This window comes from Pituophis catenifer, unplaced genomic scaffold, assembly GCF_029215685.1.
Source record: "Pituophis catenifer annectens isolate HBS135680 unplaced genomic scaffold, rPitCat1.0.hap2 SCAF_11, whole genome shotgun sequence".
NCBI classification, from domain to species: Eukaryota; Metazoa; Chordata; class Lepidosauria; order Squamata; family Colubridae; genus Pituophis; species Pituophis catenifer.
In genome coordinates this window covers 6,291,204-6,312,071 of record NW_027256891.1, presented here as the reverse complement: position 1 = coordinate 6,312,071, position 20,868 = coordinate 6,291,204, and positions in this window count along the sequence as shown.

Genomic DNA, 20,868 nt, shown 5'->3' with positions numbered 1-20,868 from the left:
GAGGCTGGCGTCCGACATCACCACCACCCTCTGGGGCTCGAGTAAGAGGCAACCCACTGAAAGAGCTGGAGAACGCCACCACCGGAGGGATCTGCACACCGACGGGGGAACAGGAATTGGCCTGGCTGACGTACCTCTGCCCGCCTTCTGCAACGGTAAGAGAAACCATTGGAGTTCCCGGGCGTGCAGCTGTGCCCAGGGAACAATGGAAATGGCCGAGATCATCTTCCCCAACATTTGAGATAGAACATAGGGGGAGGCCACCCGACACCCCTCAATCCTCGAGATTAATTGTCGCAAACTCTCTTGCCTGTCAGGGGAGAGGTAAACTTTGCCCTGAACTGAATCAAAAAGAGCCCCTAAATGTACTAGACTAGTAGAGGGAATGAGATGGCTGTTTTCCAAATTGATAGAGAAACCGTGGGCCGCCAAGGTCTCCAGGGTTAGTTGAATATCTAGGGCAGCTTGCTGGGCAGAGGACGATAGCACTAGGATATCATCGAGATAACATAAAAGTCTAACTGAACGAACTCTGAGAAAAGCCGCCAATGCAGCCAAAACCTTCGTAAATGTACGGGGGTGGAGGAAAGGCCAAAGGGTAAGGCCCTGTACTGGTAATGTACCCCCCGTAACAAAATCTCAAATACTGTCTATGGGAAGGGAGGATAGGGATATGTAAGTAGGCCTCAGTAAGATCTATAGAAGAGAAGAGATTGCCCCTCCTAACACCGTCGAGTATAGATTTTAATGATTGCATTTTAAATTTATGATAGACGACATACCTATTCAGGCGTTTAAGGTCCAGAATGGGTTTCCACCTCCCCGAAGACTTGGGCACGAGAAAAACCCGGGAATAAAATCCCGTCCCCCTTTGACCAGAAGGCACAGGTTGGATAGCCCTGATGGAGAGGAGGTGCTTCACCGCAGAATCCATAAGAGCCCTCTTTTCGATGTTACAAGAAAGCGGACAGCAGACAAAGGTATCGGGGGGGGGGAGGGAAGAAATTCAATAGCCAACCCTGAACTTAAGGTGGCCAGGACCCACTTGTCAGACGTGGATTGCTCCCATATGGCGGCAAAAAGGGCCAATCTTCAGCCAATAGGAAGATCCGGAATGCAATCATCGACGGCGCCGGATGGAACGACTTCCTCCCCCTCGAAAGGGCCATCTGAACCCAAAGGATTTGCCCCAGAGAGACCTATCCTGGGGACCCCGCTGCCTGCCAAAATTGTTGTAAGGGCGAGGAGTGGAGAAGGAGGAAGACCTCCCCCATCAGGACCTCGAAACTGGGGGCGAGAGATATATGGCGAAAAACGGGACTCCTCTCTCTGAAACACAGCTGCCAACACCTTCTTCTTGTTCCTAGTCTCGGTAAGGAAGGGCTCTAGTGCGTCACCAAACAAACGGGACCCCCCAAAAGGAACTGAAGCAAAGCGCCACTTATGTCTGGTGTCCACCTGCCAGTGGCGGAGCCAGACCAAACAATGGGCAGCAACAGTTGAGGCCATGGTCTTAGCAGCAAAATGGGCGGCATTCAGGGTGGAATCTGCTAAGAACTGGACCGCTGCCACTATCTTATTCAGGTCCTGTTTGGCCCGCACGTCCTCGGGAGGCAACTTCTCTTGGAACTGACACAGCCAGAGCAGAGTGGTACAGTTGAAGAAGGATGCTGTAGTAGCAGCCTTAATCGCCCACACAGAGCCTTGGTGTGCCCGCTGGAGAACCAAATCAGAACGTCGCTCATTGGGTTGGAGGCCTTCATCGGGTTCACCCGGGACATTAGCATTGGGCAGCAAGGCAGCGATTGGAGCGTCAATAGAAGGAATCTGGAGGAAAGAATCTAAGTCAGAGGCGAAATTAAAGTTCTTTCGGTTGTTTGACGAAGGAAGAGGTGCAGAACCCAGCGTAGTCCACTGTCGTTTGACGACGTCCGAGAAAAGAGGAGGAGCTGGAATAGCCGTGACGGGCCTGACCAGTTCCGTAAACATCGGGTCCAACGCACCAGCCGCAGAAGCAGAAGCTGTTTCCAATGAAGGATAAGACAGGTTAGCCACATTCACAGCCTTGAAAAGTAAGGATTTAAACAGAGATTGGGGAAAAAAGTCCAGTAAAGGCCAGTTTGTCCGGGGGAAAGCTTTCATCGTTGGACAAACCAGAATCGCTGTAATCAGCATCAGTAACGGCAGAGGGCTGGCTAGTGTGGGAACACGTAGGGGAGGCAGGCTCCCTGGATGAACGAGCACCCTCCTGATCATTCCGCTCCGGCGACACAGAAGAGACAGACCGCACAGAAGCAGCTTTGCTAGGAGGCCGGAACCCCTCTGCCAGCGACTTTTGCTGCTGTAGTAAGACTGGAAGGAGTTGATAAGAAATCGTTTCAAGAAGCGGGGCGGAAGCTGGAGTCTGTGAAGCCACAGGATCCACCGGAGCTGGTTGGGCCGAGTCAGAACCCCACAAGTTTGAAGTTGAAATAGTGACGGGACAGTCTCGAAGCGAGAGATGATCAGGAGTACCAGGGCGAGCAGCCACTCCAGGTTCAAGGTCCCCACCAGCAGCAGGAGCCTGAGGATCAGATGGGACCAGATGAGCGCACGCCTTGTCACAAAGCTTGGTTAAAACTTTGTCCCTGCACTTCTCAGCCTTAGAAGTCATGCTACATTTTTAGGCCTGTGATGGGAATGCACAGACTGAGAGACCAGAGGAGGTTCAAGCGAAGCCTCTCGGAATGATCGATGGGTAACAGACAAACTGTCCGACTGGCCATAATCTGCAGCGCTGGCCTTCCGGCTGTGCTTAGACTTGGACACCGCTTTTGGCATCGTACGCGAGGCGTGTGAAACAGGCAGTAGGAAAAGGCCAATATATCAAGGGGAACGCGTAAACTCCACCAAATAGAGAGCAGGCCCAGGCGTGAGTCAAATTAAGAGGGGGAGCGCAGAAACTCTACAAAATGGCCACCACTGTCAAACTTAGGTCCCAAAATGGCAGCCGTCCAACCCCTACCGCAGCAAAGGTTTCACCCCAAACTACAGCCAAACGCCAATAATGGGAGTGCGAAGCTCCGCTGAAAGGGAAACCAGCTGGTAATCGGTCGATAAGGGCAATTGCGCTGCTCTACAGGAGATTCTCGGGAGCGCAAAGCTCCGCTAAGGCAAACCCTGTCACAATGAGGCTGCTGAGGTGATCTGCAGCATTGCTACGCTGAGCAAGGGCAAACAAGCAGTCCAAACGGTCCGATGGCCATGGCGGCAACACCTGCGCCGCTTCTACAATGAGGCCGAGGTCCTCAGGCAGAGCAAGGGCAAACGAGAAATTCAAATGGTCCAGCGGCCGAGGCGGCAACTGCCGTGCCGTTTCTTCAATGAGGCTGAGGTTCCCAGACGAGCGGCGCTAAATTGGGCCCAAAATAGCCGCTGCCATTGCTGCCAGCCTGTTCGGCGCGAAAAACGGTTCCTGAGGGCCACCGCCGCCGCTTCTAGATAAGGGGTGAGGAGCCGACAAAGGGCTGGGAAGATCAGAGGAACAAGGAGAGTAGGGAAGAAAAAAATGCCCCCTCTCTGTCCCTCTCCCCCAGGGAGGCTGAAAAAAAGGGGGGAACAAACACACACACACACACACACCAGCCCAGGGCTTGACAATCCACACAGAACAGGGGAAAAAACTTTTAACAAGGAGGGGAAAAAAGTCCAATACTACCAGTATGGGACGAAGGGATGAAACAAGAGCGAAGTCAAAAACAGTTCAAAGTCAAAGAAACAGAAATCCAATCCACAAATTCAGAAGAATAAGAGAGAGCTAAAGACCCACACGCCCGTCCAGCTGAAAGGACTGAGTCAAAAGCTGGCCTACCCGGCAACAAGGGCGGGACTTAACATGATTGACAGACAGTCCTTTAAGCTGATTGGGCGGGTACACCCCATCCTGGCTGCTGTCTCCACTCTCAATGGAGAAGTATTGATTCCTGTTGATACAAGTAAAACAATCATTATAATAAGCATGGGAAATTTCAGCTCCCAAGGCCAGAGGGACGCATACTCCTTTTCTTTGATATCGAAGCTCTTTAGCCACACTGCTAAACATTTGCAGCACATTTTTCCCGAATTAGAAAATGTATGATGTAGCAAAAAAAGCTAAAACAGGAACATGCTAGAGAAAAAACAAGGGCATATTCCCCCATTCTGTGAAACACCACCCCAACTACTGCATGGTGTGTCATTTCTCTATGGCTTAGTCTCAGACCTTCAACCATTACACTCCCACTACAGCACTAAGTGCGGCCACCATTGCTTTATAGCAGGGGTCTGTGAACCTGACAACTTTTAAGACTTGTGAACTTCAACTCCCAGAATTCCTTAGCCTTTATTATTTTTACAAATAACTCCAGGCGTCCTAACAACTCTGTGAGGTGGATTGGGCTGAGAGAGAGAGAGAGGGACTGACCCAAAGTCACCCAGATAGCTTTCATGGCTAAAGTGGGACTTGAATTCACAGACTTCTGCTTTTTAGCCTGGTGCCTTAACCATTAGACCAAACTGGCTCAGTCTCTATCTTATACTGATTCTGGTTCAGTTTATCAATCTTCATCTACCATCAAATTTAGGCAAAGGTTTGGGACATAGTGTCAGCCTCTGACTATACTGCTTTGGCTGCCCATGGTAACGGGGGGAGGGGGAGCTAGCATGGGGGGAAGTGTGCTGGAGAGAGAAACCAAAGTGATACTTAAGCTACTGGGCTGCATCTTTGAAGCTGCTATCGGTCAATGGTTGTGGCATTCCTGATTGATGACGCTGCCAGACATGTGCTCCCACCTGACCTCTGGGAGACTCTTGGATTGGATGATTTATGATGGACAGTGGGAGGGAATGCTTTCTATCTGTAATTTTATTTATAAATTATTTTAACTTTATTTTTTAACTGTGATGTTTGTATAGATGTTTTTTATCTGGCTGTTCACCGCCCTCAGTCCGAAAGGAGAAGGGCGGTATAGAAATTCGAATAAATAAATAATAAATAAATAAATAAATAAATAAATAAATAAATAAATAAATAAATAAATAAATAAATAAATAAATTTTTGCGCTTTTGCCTCAGATTCTGCTTTTCCTTGGTTGCGATCACTTCATTTTCCAGTAAAAGTACCTTTCTCTATAAAACAATGGAGTTGGGGTCATTCTTTCTTGGACTTTGAAGGAAGCATACCTGACATTAAGCAGAATCTCATCTCTCCAGCCATCACGGATAACTACCGAGGGGGCTGAACCCAAAGAATGTCTGATCAAAAGAGTGATGGAGATCAGATGGGGGCTTCTGGCTCTACGATAACTTCACTTCAAGCAGAAAAAGAAGCCGTGGAGTGGATGGAAAAAATTCGGTTGAGGGAGGAGCCAGAAGAAGCCAGATGGTCGAGGGAAGTAGGAAGGTTGCCAGACCTGGAGGGGACCCCCCCAAGGAGTAACCAGCTCCAGACCACATAAGGGAGAGGCTGCGTGGATGCAAGAGCAAAAGGAGAGCCTTATGATTGCTCAGGCTATGCAACTCCTCCGCAATGCCGAAGAAAGCCGTAAAAGCCGTGATTCGTATGTATTCCCTGTGGGGAAGGGAGGAGACTACCCCAGGGTGGATCCAAAGGAGGCTGATTGTGGGGGAGGGGAAGAAGAAGCTGGGGAAGGAGCGTCTCAAGCCTCTGGTACCCAAGTGAGGGATCCAGCAGCCCAGGGGCCCCCAGCACTGCAGGCTCCACCCCGGAGACATAAAAAACCAAAAATTCCCCCCCTAACCGACAAGTATGGAGGGAATCCGAAGACCTTGGGGCTTTTCCTAACCCAAGTGTGGAATCATATGCCGGACTGGGGGAGGACTACTTATCAGATGTGGCGCGAGTGAGATGCGTCACAAATGCCCTAGAGGGAGTGGCAGCTGAATGGATGGTGGTCCTCCATCCATCCACCTCCCCCTTACTGAGAAATTACCACCTATTCATGGGGGCTCTTAGGAGGTGTTTTGAGGACCACCTAGCTGAGTGGAAGGCAAGACTCCGAATGAAGGGTATCTAGCAGGGCCGAATACACCCAAGAGTTCACGAGCTGGCACCTTTTATAATAGGGTGGTCAGAAGTGGCCCTATTGGAGAGCTATAAGGATGGACTAAATGAAGACGTCTACAAAGACTGTAGAGCACGGGGGTGTCCCCGAAGATCTGCAGAGTTGGTACATAGTAGCTGAGGACGTGGAGATCGATCTGGACCGAAGCTGACTCCAAGGGGGCCACGCAGGGGAGCCGTCATCCTCCCACTACCACAAAGGAGTGCCAAAGATGGCCGGGGGGAGAGCGGAATTGAAACCCAAATCCCTTCACGTATTTCAAGTGTGGAAAGGAAGGTCACTGGGCCGCGGAATGTTTCTCCAAGCCAGTGCAAAAACCTACCGGCTCAGGGCCAAAGAAGGCTGACAAAGCGCCCGCAAAAGCTTGTGAAACCGCCCTGAAAGGGGAAGTCGTTGAGTTCGCTCCCCAAAACCAGGGTGAATTGGGAACTCCGACCACCGCGGACAACAGCGAGACGGAATCCAACTCTGACTCCAATGAACTGGTGAGTCACACTGAGGGCTCCATGCTCATTCCCATAGAAATAAGGGTGCTGTCCACAGGGGCACACACGCAGATGCTAGCCCTATTAGACTCTGGGTGCACCAGGTGCATAATCAGCCCAAAAGTGGTGGAGAAGATGGGCCTGAGACTAAAAACGTTGAAAAGGCCCATTGCTTTCTGTCAGCTAGATGGATCGATAGCAGGAGGGGGCCCAGCCAGTTTTGTGAGCGAACCCATTGAGATGCAATTGGGGGATCACTTAAAGACTCTCAGTTTTATTGTGGCCCCTGGCATGGAATGACCCCTCATACTTGGACTGCCCTGGCTCCGTAGATGGAACCCGTGTGTTAATTGGAAGACAGGGGTTTTGCGCATTCGCGCTAGGAAACCGAGACTAGAGAGGGAAGAACCCCCCCTTGAGGACAGAATGGAACACAAAGTGGCAGAGGTGGCAATAGACCACATTGAGGGGGAGGAGAAGATTCCAAAGGAGTACTACCATCTCCGAGTTTTCAGTGAAAGGGCCTCAGATGTGCTGTCCCCTCACAAAGCTACGGACTGTACCACTGAAATACTCCCTGGGGTAAAGCTCCCTAAACCAAAAATCTACCCCATAACCCCTCGAGAGCTGGGAAAATTACAGAAGTTCATTGACAAAAATCTAGAACGGGGCTTTATCCAACCAGCCAGACCAAGGGTGGCGCTGCCGGTTCTCTTCCGGGAAAAGAAAGATGGCTCCTTCCATTTTGGTAGTTGATTATAGAAACTTTAACGCCATTTGCGTAGAAAATGTCTATCCCCTGCCACTCATGAAGGACATGCTAGCCCACCTAGGCAAGGGGAAAATCTTCACCAAACTTGATTTATGAGAGGCATACTACAGAGTACGGCTCAAGGAAGGGGATGAATGGAAAACAGTATTTAACTGTCCACTGGGATGTTTCCAATTTCGAGTGCTCCCTTTTGGACTACAAGGAGCCCCTGCTGTGTTCATGCAATTGATCAACGAAGTGCTGCATGAGCACCTGTATAAGGGGGTGCTGGTCTATTTGGATGACATTCTTATGTCATCGACCATGTGAAATTGGTGCGAACTGTCCTGAAAAAACTCAGGGCTGCTGAACTGTATGCCAAACTCTCCAGGTGCAAATTCCACCAAAGCAAAATTGACTATCTTGGATATCACATATTGCATGAGGGAATAGAGATGGATCCTGGAAAAGTCTGGGCTGTATTGGAATGGGCTGCGCCACGCACCCGCAAACAACTACAGAGCTTCCTGGTGTTTGCTAATTTCTATAGACAGTTCATCCCCTCGTTCGCTAAAATCGCACCGAAGCTGTCCCAGGCCTTTGAATGGACTATGGACTGTCAGGCAGCATTCGAGAAGCTAAAACAGTTGCTGCTGAACCAGTCCTCAAACATCCGGACATGGAAGAGCCTTTTGTTGTACAGGCGGACGCTAGTGACGTAGCAGTAGGAGCAGCAGTACTTTTGCAAAAGAATGCAGAAGGGAAATTACAGCCCTGTGCCTATACCTCCCGTAAGTTGTCGGAGACCGAAAGGAGATGGGCCATATGGGAGAAGGAAGCCTTTGCAGTACGCTGGGCACTGTTAACGTGGAGTCAATTTCTTGAAGAAGCTAAGCACCCTTTTGAAGTGTGGACTGACCATAAAAACTTGGAGGCTTTGAAAACACCGTGTAAGATGTCACCAAAGCACGTTTGCTGGGCTCAGCACTTCAACCGCTTTGATTTCACTCTACGCTACCTTCCTGGTGGGAAGAACTTCATGGTGAATGCACTTTCCAGAATGCCTCAGTACAACAGTACTAAGAAGAAGTGGTTTGCCCAATCATCCCTTCGACCAGTGACTACCAGGGCACAGGCAAGAGGCGATCCAGCCCTATCAGGCGATTTGCTTCAGAAACTGCAAGAAGCTCTGAAAACTGACGAGTGGTTTCAAACCCACTCAAATGAATGTACACTTCGTGATTGACTAGCTTGGGTGGGAGCAAAATTGTATGTTCCTGCCAGTTTGAGAGCAACAGTGTTGCAGCACGCTCATGACGCCAAGGTGGCAGGACACTTTGGATTAGTCAAAACCCTACATCTTGTTAAAAGACAATTATGGTGGCCCGCACTCAAAAAGGACATAGAGGCATATGTAGCCAGCTGCCCAGTGTGTGCCTCAGCTAAGGCCTCTGAGGAAGCCACCTGATCTACTTCAGAGTGTAGCAAGGCCGAATGCTCCTTGGAAAGAGATATCCATGGATTTTATTGTAGACCTGCCGGATAGTGGGGGGTGCACAGTCATATGGGCAGTAACTGATTTGTTTTCCAAACAAGTGCATTTCATTTCATGTCCTAAAATCCCTTCAGCTAAAACCCTTGCAAGAATGTTTATTCAACATGTGTATAGGTTACATGGTGCTCCAAAACGTATAATCTCGACAGGGGTGTACAATTTACCTCCAAATTTTGGAAAGAGTTCCTGATGTTGATAGGCTCTGCCCAAGGGTTAAGCTCCGCCCACCATCCCCAGACAAATGGGGCTTGTGAGAGAACCAATTCCGTGTTAGAACAGTATCTCAGATGTTATATAAATTATCTGCAAGATAACTGGGTGGACTTATTGCCATTTGCGGAGGTTGCATATAATAACTCCATACATAGCAGCACAGGCTTCACTCCGTTCAAGGTGGCTTCTGGCCAAGAGTTTGTGCCAATCCCAGAGCTATCTCAATATAACCCACAGAACCCCTCTTTGATTGAGTGGATTGAACAGTTACGAGGCACTTGGGCAGTAACTCAAAAAGCTCTAGATGAAGCACACCGAGCACATAAAGCCCAAGCCGACAAAAAGAGGTGCCCGGCACACACTTATAAAGTGGGTGATATGGTTTACCTTTCCGCCAAATATTTACAAACTCCCCAAAAATCAAAAAAGCTCAGACCCAAGTATGTGGGCCCTTTTCCAATTACTCGAGTCATTAATCCAGTCACAGTTGAATTGGAATTGCCAAAAAAATTGCGACAAATCCACCCTGTGTTTCATGTCAGCTTGCTGAAACCGGAACATTTGTCCCCTTTACGTCCGGCCCAAGAATCTCCTCCTGTCCCCATACTGATTGAAGGAGAACAACATTTTGAGGTTAAGGAGATCTTGGACTCTAGGAAGCATCATGGTAAAGTGCAGTATCTGGTGGCCTGGAAGCATTTCGCATTGTCTAAAGCTGAATAGGTGAACAAACGTGATGTCCGGGCGCCGAAGAAAGTACAGTTGTTTCACACCAAATATCCTGCTAAACCTTAATTTATATGTTGTGCTGTTATCCCCTTTCCCCTTTTATCTTCCCTTTTATGACTAACATATCTTCTGAAGGGGGGCCGAATGTCAGCCTCCGCCTTTACTGCTTTGGCTGCCATGGTAACAGGGGAGGGGGAGCTAGCATGAGGAGGGAAGCGTGCTGGAGAGAGAAACGAAAGTGATACTTAAGCTACTGGGCTGCATCTTTGAATCTGCTATCGGGTCAACGGTCGTGGCATTCCTGATTGATGACGCTGCCAGACATGTGCTCCCACCTGACCTCTGAGAGACCCTTGGATTGGATGATTTACGATGGACAGTGGGAGGGAATGCTTTCTATCTGTAATTTTTGCGCTTTTGCCTCAGATTCTGCTTTTCCTTGGTTGCGACCACTTCATTTTCCAGTAAAAGTACCTTTCTATAAAACAATGGAGTTGGGGTCATTCTTTCTTGGACTTTGAAGGAAGCATACCTGACACATAGTTTAACATTCCTATTAGAGTAAGGATTCCCAATTCCTGGTCCATGCCAGCAACAGGCCACACAAACAAGTGAAGCCCCATTCGCAGCATGCAGGCAGCACGCACACCACGCCCTCTCTGGTCCATGGAAAAACCTTTCTCTACGGAACCGGTCCCTCGTGCCCAAAAGGTTGGAGGCTGCTGTATTAGAGTATCTAGCAGAAACTCTTACTGATTCCCCAACAGTAACCCCAAAAGTAATTTGAGTTGCCATTTTGTTAATCCAAGTAAGAAATTGCAATCAGAATGTTCCTCCCACTCTCATTACCCTCAACAATGAAAAAGAGCAAGCCAGAACCTGCTGTCTCAAGAACAAGGATCAGTACCAGATCATAGTTTCAATTCTCAGCATCCCCAAATAAACTAAAGTGACACTGACTATTTTTCTAATGTTTTCTTGGTTTTCTTAAACCAAGCCAGCATTTAATATATTAATTCAAATAGAACCTGCCCCCTGGTGGTCAACAGAGAGAAAATCTCCAATGTATGAACCACAGAACATGCAAAATTTAATTGACATAGAACATAGAATAACAGACTTGGAAGGGACTTTGGAGGTCCTCTATATGTATCAGTGAACATATTCCCCTCAAACCAGGGGTGGGTTCTACTTACCTTTACTACCAGTTCGCAACGGGATTGCACATGCGCAGATGATGACATCCGGGGCAGTGGACAGGGCCTCCCGCCAGAACCGGGCGCAACCCACCACTGCCGCAAACCAAAGAATCTCAACTTGAATACTATTCCAACTTATAACCCTTCTTGTATTAATAATATGAATTTATTTTTAATAACTGCTTTCCCATGACTATATTTCCATAATTTCAGTCAAATTCATAGTTGAATAAAACATATTTTAAATGAAAAAATCATACTGATATTCTAACAAAATACTTTGGATGACGGGAAATATGTTGAAGCAATGTTCTGCAATTAGAACAATTTTTCAAGTTAAGAACATAGCATATATTGTTCCATGCTTCATAGACTAACCTACTATTTTGAAGAATATATTCATTAAAAAGAAATTAAAGACTTTAACTTACCATTAAACTATTTTATTTTCTTTTCTAAAATGCCCAAATAATTTCTTGCATCTGTTACAGCCTCACATGGTAGGTACAGGAATTTCTAGTAAAAAATCACAATAGCAGAGATTACGATAATATCTGACTAACTTATGTAAAGAACATTTCAATCCACGGAGATTGAAACTGTTAAACAAAATATGGTTGTATGCCAGAATTATTTTCTTTATTGATAAACCACACAAGAGTTAGCAAACCATTTTATTAGATGATGGATCAACGGGAGAATGAAGTTGGTGTCTGATTTTAACCTTCCTTTCTCAGGAATTCATTTCAGATTTCAGCCTAGGGATCTCTGAAATCTTCCAAAAATTTAACACATTTCTCCTTAAAGGTTTGTAGCTTAGAAATTCGTATTGGTTCTATGCTGTTCTCTAGGTCGTGAGGGGCAAGAAGCATTTGTATATCTATGTCTCATACCTCAGATGCAACCAGTCAATTTGATCTGGCTGGTTCTGCAGTTCTCAATACTTTGATTTCATAATTATAGGCAGCCCTCAACTTACAATGACAACTGAGCCCAAAATTTGTTAAATGAGAATTGTTAAATGAGTTTTTACCCCATTTTACAATCTTTCTTGCCACACTTAAGTGAATCACACAGTTGACAAGTTAGTAACCTGTTGTTAAGTGAATCTGGCTTCCCCATTGACTTTGCTGGTCAAACGTTTGAAAAAGGGGATCACATGACCTTGGGACACAGCAAAAGTCATAAATATGAACCAGTTGCCAAGCATTTGAACTTTGATCACATGGGGATGCTGCAAAAGTTGTAACTATGAAAAACAGTGATAAATCACATTTTTCAGTGCTGTTGTAACTTTGAACAGTCACTAAACTAACTATTGTAAATTGAGGACTACCTGTACACAGCTTCAATTGAGGCAAAATGCAACACTTAAGCAACTAACTAAAGATAATACTGAGATCATAACACTTTTTTTTTATAAAAACATACTGATTATCAAATTTCCAAGCTCAATTTGAGTATGGATCAATTCTGCTCATTTGTATACCACTTAGAGGGGCTACTATTCACAGCTTCCCAATTATGGGATGACCTTCCTGCAGATTCAAGATTGATCAGATTACAGATCAATTGATTCTTCCAACTTCCAGCCTGCCTCATTTTGGGAAACTCTGAATTATTAATAGAATAATTAATATCATATCATATTCTTTGCTACAAGACAGAATTAGCTTCCAAAGTTGGCTAGTGGAAATTAACATTTCTGTATCAACTCCAGAATACCACACTTTTCCGAGTATAAGACGCATTTTCCCCCCTAAAAGAGGATGGAAATGTTGGTGCGTCTTATACACTGAATACAGCCATTTTTGGCCTCCTAAAGCCCCACCCCGTGCATCCTGTTTTTGCAAAAAACAGGCCCGTTTTTCGCAAAAACAGGGCACGCAGAGGGCTATGAAAAATACAATTTTTGCAAAAAACGGTCCCGTTTTTCATAAAAACGGGGCACACAGAGGCTTTGGGAGGTTTGTAGAATTCTGCTGGGGGCTGGGGAAGGCAAAAATGCCCATGTTTTTGCAAAAAAATTGGCTCATTTTTGGCCTCCCAAATCACCACGCATTGCATTTTTACTCTCCCCAGCCCGCAGGAGCACTCTGCAGGCCTCCCAAACCCTTTGCCCATCCCGTTTTTGTGAAAAATGGGACACGCAGTGGGTTTGGGAGGCTTGCAGAGTGCTCCTGCGGATGGGGAGGGTAAAAACTTTTTTTTTCTTGCTTACCTCTTTGAAATCTTGGGGCGTCTCATACACCGGTGCGTCTTATAGTCCGAAAAATATGGTAATTTGGAGTTTCTTGCACCCTGTAAGTCATACAAATATTTTGAAACTAACCTATGCCCATATTTTCTCCTTTCAATAGAAAAACCAATCCATAAATGTCTAGCCCCTCCCATCTTGAACTTGTCATGTCAGAAAGGAAGAATTTAACACCTTATATTAACTTCAAAAAAAGAAAAAGCATCTCTTATTCACTCAGATTTAGTACTGTTATGCGTTCTGTGACAGACACAAAACATTTAGTTTATGCGCATCCATTGTGAAAAAGGTATTTCTCAGGTAATGTTTCCTCCTAGCAATTTTTTATTCAATTTTATTCAGTTTTATTTAACTAAGGGACATTTATGCTTTAGTAGGATTCAGCTTCATGCGGTTATTAAAATACTTGGCTTTAGTTGATTTCTGCCTTGGCTGCTGCTTCTTACTCTCCTACCTCCACAGCAAAACAATAAAAATATGTAACTTAATGCTGGCTAGAACTTCAGGATAGAGTATGACGCAGGTGTTGTTACATAAAATACATCAAGAGATAGAAACAATTGCACAGAAGCATTTCCACAGAGAAAGTCTGCTTACTAGAATAATTGCTATGACAAGGCTTAGTCATTAGAATCTCACACAAAGCTTGACACATGAATGATCTCCACATAGATGTATTTAAATACCGCATTTTTCTGAGTATAAGACGCACCTTTTTCCCCAAAAAGAGAGGGTGAAAATCTGAGTGTGTCTTATACACCGAATGTAGCCCCGCCCATCCACCAGCCCCCACCCTTCGGAGGTTGTTGGCCTCCATGCGCTGCATTTTCAGGCGGTTCCAGGCAGCGGGGATCCTCACTTCCACTCGGATTTTGATAACAAGCAGCAAAGATCTTTTTATCCATTTAAAACAAACCCTATCACTCTATGTGCATTTAACTGGAGTGGGTGAGGTGGGGGATGATTTTCTTGGGGGCAGAAGAGGGACTTGGGCTCCACTCTCGAGATGCCCCCGTCTTCCTACCTATAGCCATAGGCATTGAAAGCCTGGCTTTCTTGCAGCAAGGCCCGATAGAGACGCAGCACTTCAGTCCTCCTGGACGTTGCCATCTCGTAAACATGGTGCCGAGCTTCCCGGCAAGTCCCCTACGCCTTTGCTGCCTTGGTCAGAGCCTGATTCCAGAAGCAGCCTGGGGAAACACGGCGGTCAGGACTCGGTTGGCGAAGCGGGAGCTGCTCAGGGAGTGTAAGACAAGGCGCTGCCACCCGAAAACACTGTTGCCGCGATCTCCGCCGCCTGGAACCGCCCGAAAACGTGATGCTCTTTTTTTTTGCAATCAAGGTGTGTCTTATAGTCCAGTGCGTCTTATAGTCCGAAAAATACGGTAGGTATCTTCCCACTGCAAGCAAGAAATATATATTTATTTCATGCCCTCACGACACTAGGCCTGTTGCTTCAGTAAGCTACTATTTCATTATTTCATGACAATTAATTAAATTGTAAAACTTGGTTGCATAAACATAAGCAAGGAAAAAAGCTTTCTATATATAGAGGTCAGGCACCCAGCATTTCCCCCCCCCACCCCCAAAAATCATTGCATCTTAGAGAACTGACTGAACTAAATTCCTCTTGTGGCAGTTAAAACAAATTTCAATTGCTATGGTTCATCAGATCACAATACCGCAATATTGGAGTAGAAATTCCATGCTGATATAATAAACGTTTCCACAAATCTGTTTGCCGCATTATCCTTTTTTTCACTGTGACTCTGCTCACAATTTCATATAAAACTGATCAGAGTCCTTAAAAAATGCTAATGCCTAAGGATGTTTTCACATTGTTCTTTAACAAGTGGAGAATAAATCACCAGCATGGCTTTTAGTACAGGACTCTTGAAATAAATGAGAATCATATGATTATCCTTTTGCACAATTCTTCTTCTTCATTCCAATCTGGGTGGTATATTAAAATTTTATATAGAATTGCACCCAAACATTCTAAAATAAAACATTTTAAAGTTTAAAGAGGGATAAGCAGAAGATAAATACAATGTGCAATCTTAAATAGGTCACTTGTTAAATGAAAGCAATTTTGTTCAAATTACAGAGAGAGAGAGAGAGAGAGAGAGAGAGAGAGAGAGAGAGAGAGAGAGAGAGAGAGAGAAATGTTCTTGTCAGAGAGACTGCATCTTTAGTCTCCCTTATATAATAATCATCATTGCTATACTGGAAAGCCAAAGAAAACAAGCCTTAACTTCTATAATCCTTTTTAAAAAAATATATTTTTATTATAATTTTTCTTTTATATGTATATGTATATGTATACGTATATGTATATGTATATGTATATGTGTATATATATATGTGTATATATATATATATACATACATATATGTATATATATATATGTATATATATATATGTATATGTATATGTATATATACACACACACACACACAAACACATCTTTAACTTTTTTCTAAACATTATCCATTTTTATTTCGATTACTAATCCATCTATACCGTTTATATATATGGTATAAATGATATTTCTTAACTTTAAGAAAGTTAAAGATGTGTTGTGTGTATGTATGTATGTATGTATGTATGTATGTATGTATGTATATACACACACACACACACATTTGTTTTCTGAGGTTTTCGCGGGTATTTGTATATAAGTCTTTGGTTATTCGGGTTTTCTCCCCCACGTAAAATTGGAAGTACCTTGGCGACGTTTCGACGAAGTCTCATTCGTCATCTTCAGGCTGGTGTCTTCAGCCTTGTGCTTCTAGGAGCAATGTGTGATCGTGGTTGTTTCTTCTTTTTAACTGCCAGTGGGGGTATGAACTGATTGGGTGGGAGCATGGCTGTGTTCTGATTGGGTGGAGGTGTGTTCTGATTGGGAGGGGGCTTGGCTGTGCTCTGATTGGGTGGGAGCTTGGCTGTGCTCTGATTGGTCTGAGTTGCAGGGGGATTTGAACTCGTGGCCTGCGTTGCTTTTGTTTGGCTCCATGGTCATGGTCGTGGTCGTGTTACATCTTCATGGTGTGTGTCAGTTTGTTTCATGTATGGATTGGATGGGTTTAAAGTGGTTAATGATGCAGCTGTGGTCTGGCTTCTGGTTTGTGGTCGTGCCTCATCTGTGTGGGTTTGGGCTTGCTTTTTGTGTGGATGTGTGAAGGTGACCACGAACGCGGAGCCAAACAAAAGCAACGCAGGCCACGAGTTCAAATCCCCTTGCAACTCAGGCTTCATGCCTGTGCGAGCAAAGCCCACAAAGCCCACACCTCCCCACCAGTATTTATAGAGACGGCAGCTCCGATCACGCTTTGCTCACACAGGCACGAAGCCGAAGGCACCAGCCTGAAGATGATGAGTGGGACCTCATCGAAACGTTGCCAAGATACTCTTAATCTTACACGGGAAAAGACCCGAATATATCTTCAGCTTCATGCTTGTGTGAGGAAAGCGTGATCGGAGCGGCCGTCTCTCTCTATAAATACTGGTGGGGAGGTGTGGGGTGCTGGATTTGTTGCTGTGAGCGGGTTGGTTGCCTGTGTTGTTACATCTTGATTAGTTGATGGTAATACATTCTAACTCTGACAGACATCCTGAGGCGACATCAAAGTAACTGCAACTTTTATTAACCAACAGATGACATGTAACGCAGCAACAACTCCCGCGCTTGACAGCTCCTTTTATACCCCGAGCTGTCAACGTCTCAACCAATCAGAATTAACGTAGCAACCGGCCCAGCCACTAGAGGCCGGCGGCGGCGTAACTCAGTATGCAACACTCCTTCCTACCCAGCTCGCGTACGCGCCCCTAGGCACATGCGTAGTCACTTAAATACGCAGGTCTCTGTCAGACCCGCCCTGATCGCCTGGGCTCCACCCTTCCCAGCCGGTCAGGCTGTGGGTTCGAATCAGCTGCCTCGATCAGCGTGTCTGCCTGGTATCCAGCATTCCCGGCCTCGGCTTCCTCTGGCCGCTCGACAGACACAGGTAAAGACTCTGAGGTTACGTCTGACAGGGGTATATCCGCCGAGTTCGGTGGGGTGGAGACGTCAGTATTCGGGTTGTATGGCCATATGTTTAGGTACTCCCTACTGCCCGGACAGGGTGCTAACACCCTCCTGGACCGCAGTTGGTCCTTATGGCGCTTCCAAATCCTCCCCTGGTCAACCTCAATTTGGTATGAACGGGGGCCTAATATCCCCACGACCTTGCCGGCCAGCCACAATGGTTGCCCCACATAATTCCTGGCATATACCTGGTCTCCTACTCGGGATGGCCGGTACGTACTGTGGGAATCCACTGGTTTGCTCTGACAGTAGGAGGGGTGTAACCAGTCTAACGATGTGCAGAGTTTATGGCCCATCAAAAGCTCGGCAGGGCTCTTATTAGTTAACTGGCAGGGTATTGTATGCTGGGCCATTAAGTACTCCTCCACTCGGTCATGCCAACTCCCCGGCCCCATCTTTTTTAGGGCAACTTTCGCCGACCTCACGGCACGTTCAGGAAATCCATTGCTGGCCGGGTGGAACGGCAATACTAAACAGTGCTGTATTCCCTGGTGCGCCAGAAACCCCTCGAATTCCGTGGATGTAAATTGGACCCCGTTGTCAGACACAATCATATCCGGCAACCCATGGGTAATAAACATTTGTCATAGAGCCGTAATGACTACATCCGAAGTGGTGGAACGTATGGGTACCACCTCTACCCACTTCGAAAATATGTCAGCCACCACCAAGAAGGACTGTCCCAGATCTATATGTAACCAGGGACCCCAGGATCCTCCCACGCCTGAGGCTGCTCCCTGGCCAGCATCGACATGCTTCCCTGACATTGCGAACAACTAGATACCCAGTCAGCAATGTCCTGGTCGAGATGTGGCCACCACATGTAGCAACGGCCCAGGGCCTTCATGCGCACCATTCCCAGGTGTCCCCGATGTAATTGTTGTAACAAGGATTGTCTCAGGGGGGGAGGAACCACCACCCGGTGGCCCCACAACAGGCATCCGGCCTGGGTGGACAGTTCGAGCCGCCTCGTAGCGTAGGGTTGGAAATCCGGCACGAACAGTCCCGATGGCCATTCCCTGGCCATCCAGTCAAGCACCTGAGACAGGACTCAGTCTTTAGCAGAAAGGCGGGCGACGTCCTGCACGGTGACTGGTAGAGTTGAATCCTTGATCAGGACAGCTGAGACAGGAACCGGGTCCGCGAGAAGGTCAGGAACAGGACAGCGGCTTAAGAGCGTCAGCGTGTGCAATGTCCCGGCTGGGGCGATGAATCAGCGTGTACAAGTAGGCAGCCAAGAAGACAGAATAGCAAGTCATACGGGGGGACAAAATCTGCGTGGCTTGCCGATCGCCCACCAGGATTCCCAATAAGGGCTTATGATCGGTATACAAAGCAAATGGCCGGCCGTACAAATAATGGTGGAACCGTTTGATCCCAGCCACCAGAGCGAATGCCTCCTTATCCAGCTGCGAGTAATTCCGCTCAGCTGGAGCCAGGGTTCTCAAAAAGTAAGCTATAGGCAGTTCACGGCCGGACAGAAACTTGTGGCTCAATACCGCCCCCACCCCGTAAGGGGATGCGTCGCAGGCCAGTGTGAGAGGGAGGTGCACCGAGAATTGCGTGAGGACAGCGTTGGAGGCAAGAAGACGTTTCACAGCCCAGAACGCAGCAGCCTCCTTGGCACCCCACTGCCACCCCACCTTCCGGTCCAAGAGGCAGTGAAGTGGCTCTGCGATCAAAGCTTTATGTGGAATAAAAACCGCATAGAAATTTAGTAGACCGAGGAAGGACTGTAGGTCCACCTTACAACGCAGGTTTGGGGCATCCATAATAGCAGCCGTCTTTGCTGCAGTCGGGTATATGCCAGAGCCATTAACTAAGAACCCCAGAAACTCCACCTGGTGCACCGCCACTTTACATGTAGGTTTATTGACTTTGAGTCCAGCGTCGCTAAATCTCCAGAGGACCTGCCGCAACCTATTCATTAACTCAGACGTGCAGGCTACCGCAACGAGTACATCGTCAAAATACGGTATGACCCCGGGGATTCCCTGCAGCATCTGTTCCATCATACTCTGGAAAATCCCTGGGGCGACACTCACACCAAACTGCAGGCGGCGACACCAGAATGCCCCCCGGTGGGTCACAATTGTCTGCGCTTCAGCTGTTTGATCATCCACCTGTAGTTGCTGGTATGCCTGGGCCAGGTCCAGCTTAGCGAAAACTGACCCCTGGCCCAGGGAGTGCAGCAGATGCTGCACTACGGGGACAGGATAAGCGTGACCCAGGAGAGCCCTATTCAAGGTTGCCCGGTAGTCTGCGTAGATACGGATCGAGCCATCCGCTTTAATCGGTGTCACAATCGGTGTCTCCCACCAGGCATATTCCACAGGCTCCAACACTCCCTGTGTATTAATTTATCCAACTTGGCATCCACCCTCACCTGCAATGCAAAAGGTACCCGGCGGGGTTTCAATCGATGAGGAGTAACCTGTGGATCCAGGCTAAAAGATACGGGGGTACCTTTATAACATCCTAGCTTGCCATCAAAAACTGTCAGAAATTCCTGAACCAGTATGTCCAATTCGGACGGCTGCAGTGTATTCACCCCCTGAATTGTGAGGCCCAATGCCTGGTACCAATTGAGTCCTAACAGACTCGGTAACGGGGCTTCCACCACAACTAACGGCAGACGGCCACAAAATTCCTTAAATTGTACCCGGAACTGTCCCATCCCCACTATGGCAATGGATAGTCCCGCAATTGTAGGTGGCAGGGTTCGAGGCGGTGTTTCGCAATATGGGGTACCAGCCATTTTACTGTGCTCCAGGACACGATGGAATTTGCTGACCCCGTATCCACTTCCATCAGGCAGGGGCGGCCCTCAATGGTGACTGACAGGTTAATCTTAGGCCGCGCCGTGACATCAGGATCTGGATACACCCCGTTAACGCCCCCAGGCTCGCAGCCCTATGCTATGTGGCTGCTTTGTGCACCCGCTCTTCTGACAGGAACCCTTCTATCTCCCCTGGGGGGGGGTGGCATCTCCACTGGCGTCTGTGCCCGGCATACTCGTGTGATATGGCCCCGGCGACCGCACCAGCAGCAAATCACTTCCTTGAACCGGCAAGTGGCTCTTGTGTGACTTCCGCCACAACTCCGGCAGTCCCCTTGCGCCTGTCCTGCTTGTCTAGCGGGGCACTGCATGTCTTTGATCCGGTCCACATCACTGCCCGCCAAAACATCGTCGTCATCGCTCATCTCTGTATCGTTATAGTGCACCGGTTCGGCCTTTGGTTTACTCGAACACTGTCCTCGGGGCAAATCCACCAGCAATAGGGCGGCTAATTCGGCGGCACATGCTTCGTCCAGAGCTTCCTGGAACGAAAGCTTGGGCTTGGCAATCAGGCGTCTCTTAAGGTTCTCGTCCCTCACGCCACTGACCAGTCTATCCAATAGGTAATCATCTAAGTCCACGAATTGGCAGTCTGGCCCCCTTTCTTAGTGCTGCAATATACTGACTAGTGGACTCCCCCTCAGCTTGGTT